Source organism: Zea mays, chromosome 9 (assembly GCF_902167145.1).
Source record: "Zea mays cultivar B73 chromosome 9, Zm-B73-REFERENCE-NAM-5.0, whole genome shotgun sequence".
Lineage (NCBI taxonomy): Eukaryota > Viridiplantae > Streptophyta > Magnoliopsida > Poales > Poaceae > Zea > Zea mays.
In genome coordinates, this window is record NC_050104.1 from 137,516,579 (window position 1) to 137,523,755 (window position 7,177).

Consider the following 7,177-nt stretch of genomic DNA (forward strand, 5'->3'; position numbering starts at 1 on the left):
TGATAACAAATATTTAAAATCTTGAACTAATGAGAAGAAGAGAAATGATCGAAAGGCCTTAACTCAAATTCAACTTCATTTTTAAACAATATTTTGCAAGATAGTTTGCAAGAGAAAACTTCATCCGTTTTATTGTTCGAGTTAGAATTAATTTGCGTGTCTAAGGATTTGATAAACAAGATGCATATGAAGATGAAGTTATGCACATACAAGTTGCAAGAGGGTGGTTCTATGCTTAACCATCTAGGAGATTGTTTCAGGTCTACATGCTATGGAGGTAGATTATGATGATGATCATTTGATCTTATTATTTTATGATTTTGCCTAGTTCCTTTGTAAACTTTAAAGATACATTATTATATAGTCATGATATAATAATGTTGTATAAGGTTTACAAGGCTTTTCATGACAAAAAACTGAAATAGATGTATCTTCCAAAGGTTCGATTTCCAATGGAGAAACCTAGTTTGTTCGCATGAGGACAAAAATAAATCAAACAATGGTAATATATGAAAAAGTTCTCATGGTTACAAAGATAGTTTAAAATTTTGAAGTAAGGAAGATAAATTATGCAAGTATTATAAGAAAGACAAACATTTTATAATCGAGTGTTATAAATAAAAGAATAAAGAGAAGATAGCTGGCACGTATAGAAAGAAAGGTAAATCCAATGATTAATGTAACGTTTCTATTGTTGCTTTCGAAGTAGTTAATTCTAATGGTGAGACACTTGTTGCTTTTGTTGGATGTGCGAATAATGGTGTTAAATGAATTCTTGATTGCACTGCTTCATTTCATATGTGTATTAATATGCATTGGTTTGTCACTTATGATTCTCTACAAGGAGAAGGTTTTGTTAGATTAGGTGATGACAATCCATGTAAATATTGTTGGAATTAGTTTTGTTCAACTTAAGATGCATGATGACATTATTAATTTTGAATAATGCGAGGCATATTCTAGACACGAGTAAAAATCTTATTCCTTTGAGTTCTCTTGATGATAAAGGGTACAAGTACTTCGATGGAGAGAGCTTTAAAGGTGTCGAAATTTTACCTTATTGTTATAAAAGGTGGATTAAAATCTTCAATTTTATATTGTCTCTGTGGAACTATAATTATAGGTGATGCAACTATAATTTATCCATCATCTAATTCTGATGATACTAATATTTGGCATATACGTTTTAGACATAAGAGTAAGCAAACATTGCATGAATTATGCAAAAGATGTCGTCTTGATGAACACAACATCAATAAGCTACAGTTTTGTGAGCATTGCGTGTTTGGCAAACACAAGAGGGTGTCATTTAATACAACCAATCCTAAAAGTAAAAGTATTCTATATATATTCTGATTTATATGGACCATCACATAAGTTTTCTACTGGTGGTTCTCGTTCCATGTTAACAACCATTGTTGATTATTCTTGCAAGGCATGACCTTATTTACTCAAAGCTAAATTAGAAGCATTTTTAGCATTTAAAGAGTGGACAATTATGATTGAAATCAAACTAAAAAGAAAGTTAAAAAACTATGCACTAATTATGGGATGGAATTATGCTAATGAGTTTAAAGCATATTGCAAGTCTTAAGAAAATGTTAGGCACTACATTGTTCCTTATATGCCTCAACAAAAATGGTGCAGGTGAGCATTAGAACAAAACTATCATCTCTAAGTTTTGTTGCATGTTGTCTAATTCAGATTTGAATAGATGTTTTTGGGCTGAAGCTGCTCCCGCTGCTTGCTACCTTGTTAATCTTTTGCCATGTATTACCATGGTTAAGAAAACTCCAGTTATTGACCTGATTGTTCACAATTGGGAGTTTTTGGTTGTACTACATATGTTCACGTTGATAATGGTAAATTAGAGCATAGAGCTATCAAGTGTATATTTCTTGGTTGTTAATCTAGTATTAAAGGTTATAAATCATTGAATCTCTAAACTCGTAATGTTATGCTTAGTAAAAACATGTTATCTTTAATGAATTTTCTATAACCTATCTATTGATGCTCCTATTAAGAGAGGGGAAATAAGTGTTGATGTAGAGTACTTAGGGATTGTTTGTTTAGAATTATAACCTAACTGAGTGTTAGTTAGGGATGGTAATGGATGACGATACAAATATTTCTTCACGATTCGTCTGAGGCGTTAATTAATTTTTAGCTAAAAAATAAATAAAAATAGAGCTTGATCCTAATTCGATCCTTAAATTTTGTAGTGTAAAAAGTAGAGCCCATTAACACTATAGTCAAAATAAGTGAGATTATATAATATGAACAAATTATAATTCTAAACAAACGTGCCTTTAGTTGATGCACCAGATAATTAATAACAATATTTTTGTTAAAATTGTACAAGTTACTAAAATTTCTCTACTTATTGAATATTTTCTAGTTATGTAGCTTCCAAAGCGTTTTATTATTGTTGACAGAATCAAGAGACAACTCAAATTAGTTAAAAGGTTAATTAAAGAGTACAATGTTGTTTATGCTATAAGAGACTATTCAAAATAAGTAAGATTATATAATCTCGCATATTATAATTCTAAACAAACAGTCCTAAGAGCATCTTCAACAAGCCTCAAATTGATGCCCATATCTTTACTATTCCTTAAGATGCTAAGGAGGGTGTCCACACCACCTCACCACGCGGCTCCGCCCTCCTCCCCCCGCTAATCACCACGCGCACGCGGCCCCGTCTTCGTCCCCTGCTAATCTCGCCGCGGCATCGATGGCTCCGCCCTCGCCCTCCCCCCCAACCTGTCCATGCCCGCGCGGCCTCCCTCGCATCCCACCTCAATCTCCTACGGATGTTCCCGCATCTCGCGGCCGTCGTGCCCACGTGCCATCGCCATTCCCCCGTCGTGCCCCCCGTACCTCCATGGCCGCCGCCTTCACATGTTATCTCTCATCGCCCTTCCCTATATCGCATCCACCGGATCTAGGAGCATGGCGTCGCGTGGAAGCCCGTGCCATACCCGCAGGCCCGCCACCCACCTCCCCTAGCGTGCAACAGCTTTCGCGCTCCCCCTGCCCCCGCCATGCCCGCACTAGATCTGCAAAACATCCGTCGCTGGCACACTCCTCAGGTGCAGCGGCTGCACCTACACAGCCGGTTCATCACCAAGCTCGGGGGGAGTGGCTCGTGGCAGTTGCCTCGACGTCGTCATCCATGCCGTCCGGCGAGGTGTCGTCACCCCAGATCCAGATCCCGCCCCCATCATCGGCGCCTCCTCCCTCGCCCGCTCGAGACCCACGCGTCGATGTCGCCCAATCCGCATCCCTCGCTCTGTCCACCCCGACGGACGCGGGTTCGCCTCCGACTCCGACCTGACTCGCTCGCCTTCACCTCTGCCCATGGCGCCTTCAAGCCCCCCATGGTGGATGCGCGACGCAACGCGGAGGTCTTGTAACGAGTCGGCGTGTTCGTTCAAGGATGAGAGGGAGAACAGCGGATTCATCCCCGCCAGGCTTCAGGTCAGGTGCGTGCGCATACATCCATCCGCCACCCTTCACCCGCTCTTCTTCTACCGGCGGTTCCCTCCACCCGCTCTTCTACCGGTGGTTGCGATGTTTGTTTTGGTTAGATCAGTCTGTGTATTGTTCTTCTATCGATTGGACATGTCTCGCCTATTCGAATTCCATTCTGCATATCTCCCCTCTTCGAATTCCTGCGTTTAGGGTACATGTTTTGTCCAGATCTGACCCCTACAACTGGTTGCCTTGTTTTACTTGTGCGCTGCTGATTCATGCTTATGTCGGCCCTGTAATTGTGCCTGAGCTCCAGAACATAGATCAGATGCCTCATCTAGCTCAACCTCAAGGAGCAGCCAGAGGAGTGAAACTGATGATGACAGGATGAATTGCACTCTGAAGATTCTAATGGCTCTCTCTGAAGAAATGAGCTTTTCTGATGATGACAGGATGATTGCAATTCATGGTCACTGGTGAAACCAACGACATCGATGAGATACCAATATCCCTGCTCTCAGTTCTAGCACTGCGTAGCATTTTCCTTGTTAGAAGTAAATATTTTGTGTTGAATTGCTTCGAGACAGAAAAGCTCATTTCTCTCTGAAGGTGACTATATCTTAGTTCTAATTACCGTGTTTAAAACATGCGAACTATTTTATGTCCTAGCTCAGGAAGATGCTACTGGAGGCAATTAAACTGGTAAATCGAGCACAGAAAACACATACTTTGGCTCATCTGCTTATGTGCAGATCATAGTATAAAAATCCATGAATTGCAAGTTCTTGCAGGTGCAATGGAAGTGTCATCTAAAACAAATTCATCTACTAAATATGGATATTTTAAGTCAATACTTGCAATAGTATTCATCTACTTATGTGCATATCATAGTATCAAAATCCATGCATTGCAGATTGTGACTTGCAGGCGCAATGGGAGGGTCATCTGACGCTCGACTCCCTCCCCGAAATGGTGACGCCTTAGGCCGTCGGCGCTGCGTGCCTCCTCCTTGCACCGCCTCCTCGTGGTGGCACCAGTGCGTGTTGCGCCAACGGTGCGTTGCGAGCTAAGCAGGTAGGGTCCCACGCCGCGCCCACTACCAACCGCGCTTCGGGCGTCCCCGCTCGTGCCCGGCTTCCTCGCGCCACCGATCGTTCCCATGGGTGGAGCCAGCATCGACGCCACCGCCCGTGCCCAATGCCGATCTGGAGGATCGCAGTCTCGAACCTGAAGGTCGAATTGTGTTCAAGTATTATCACTATGAATTGTTGTACAATGCGATCCAATTCTATGCATTTGTACCGGTACCCCACAGGAAATCTTGAAATTTTGTTTCAAACTTTTGGCTTGTTTATGCTTTTTCATTTTCTACCATGCTTTCTGCTATCAGTTAGAATGGGGGTCTGAAAGTCGCATAGAGAGGGGGTGAATAGAGCGAATATGAAATTTACAAACTTAAGCACAACTTCAAGCCGGGTTAGCGTTAGAAATAGAAACGAGTCTGAGAGAGAGGGCGCAAAACAAATCGTGAGCGAATAAAGAGTGAGACACGATGATTTGTTTTACCGAGGTTCAGTTCTTGCAAACCTACTCCCCGTTGAGGTGGTCACAAAGACCGGGTCTCTTTCAACCCTTTCCCTCTCTCAAACGGTCACTTAGACCGAGTGAGCTTCTCTTCTCAATCAAACGGAACACGAAGTTCCCGCAAGGACCACCACACAATCGGTGTCTCTTGCCTTGGTTACAATTGAGTTTGATCACAAGAATGAAGAAAGAAAAGAAGCAATCCAAGCGCAAGAGCTCAAATGAACACAACAAATCTCTCTCTCTAATCACTAAAGCTTTGTGTGGAGTTGGGAGAGGATTTTATCTCTTTGGTGTGTCTTGTATTGAGTGTTATATCTCTTGTAAGGTGTAGAAGTGTAGAAACTTGGATGCCATTGAATGTGGGGTGGTTGGGGTATTTATAGCCCCAACCACCAAAAATGGTCGTTGGAGGTGTGCTGTCGCATGGCGCACCGGACAGTCCGGTGCGCCAGCCACGTCAGCAGACCGTTGGGGTTTGACCGTTGGAGCTCTGACTTGTGGGGCCTCTGGCTATCCGGTGCGCCTCCCGCGCGTGCTCTGACTCTGGCGCGCACTGTAGCGCATTTAATGCAGTGGCAGTCGACCGTTGCGCGCGAAGTAGTCGTTGCTCCGCTGGCACACCGGACAGTCCGGTGTGCACCGGACACTGTCCGGTGACTCACCGGACAGTCCGGTGAATTATAGTGGAGCGCCCTCTGTCTTTTCCCGAAGGTGAAGAGTTTGGCCTCGAGTCCCCTGGTGCACCGGACACTGTCCAGTGGCACACCGGACAGTCCGGTGTGCCAAACCAAGGTGCCTTCCGGGTTGTCTTTCGCTCTCTTGTTTGAACCCTTTTCTTGGTCTTTTTATTGGCTTATTATGAACCTTTGGCACCTGTAGAACTTATAGACTAGAGCAAACTAGTTAGTCCAATTATTTGTGTTGGGCAATTCAACCACCAAAATCAATTAGGAAATAGGTGTAAGCCTAATTCCCTTTCAATCTCCCCCTTTTTGGTGATTGATGCCAACACAAACCAAAGCAAGTATAGAAGTGCATAATTGAACTAGTTTGCATAATGTAAGTGCAAAGGTTACTTAGAATTGATCCAATATAAATACTCATAAGATACGCATGGATTGTTTCTTTATTTTTTGACATTTTGGACCACGCTTGCACCACATGTTTTGTATTTGCAAATTCTTTTGTAAATTCTTTTAAAAGTTCTTTTGCAAATAGTAAAAGGTAAATGAGTAAGATTTTGAGAAGCATTTTCAAGATTTGAAATTTTCTCCCCCTGTTTCAAATGCTTTTCCTTTGACTAAAACAAAACTCCCCCTCAATAAATTCCTCCTCTTAGTGTTCAAGAGGGTTTTAAGATACTAAATTTTTGAAGGTGCTACTTTCTTCCCCTTTTGAACATAATAAGATACCAATTTGAAAAACTCTTTTAAAATAAGGGTGGTGGTGCGGTCCTTTTGCTTTGGGCTAATACTTTCTCCCCCTTTGGCATGAATCGCCAAAAACGGATACTTTGAGTGAAATATAAGCCCGTGTTACTACTTTCTCCCCCTTTGGCAAATAAAACATGAGTGAAGATTATACCAAAGACGGAGAGTTGCTTTGAGCGACAGCGAAGGATGAGTTATGGAGTGGAGTGGAAGCCTTTGTCTTCACCGAAGACTCCATTTCCCTTTCAATACACCTATGACTTGTTTTGAAATATACTTGAAAACACATTAGTCATAGCATATAAAAGAGATATGATCAAAGGTATACTTATGAGCTATGTGTGCAAAATATCAAAAGAAATTCCTAGAATCAAGAATATTTAGCTCATGCCTAAGTTTGTTAAAAGTTTGTTCATCTAGTGGTTTGGTAAAGGTATCGGCTAATTGTTCCTTAGTGTTAATATATGCAATCTCGATATCTCCCTTTTGTTGGTGATCCCTTAAGAAGTGATACCGAATGGCTATGTGTTTAGTGCGGCTATGCTCAACGGGATTATCCGCCATGCGGATTGCACTCTCATTATCACATAGAAGAGGAACTTTGGTTAATTTGTAACCGTAGTCCCTAAGGGTTTACCTCATCCAAAGCAATTGCGCGCAACAATGGCCTGCGGCAATATACTCGG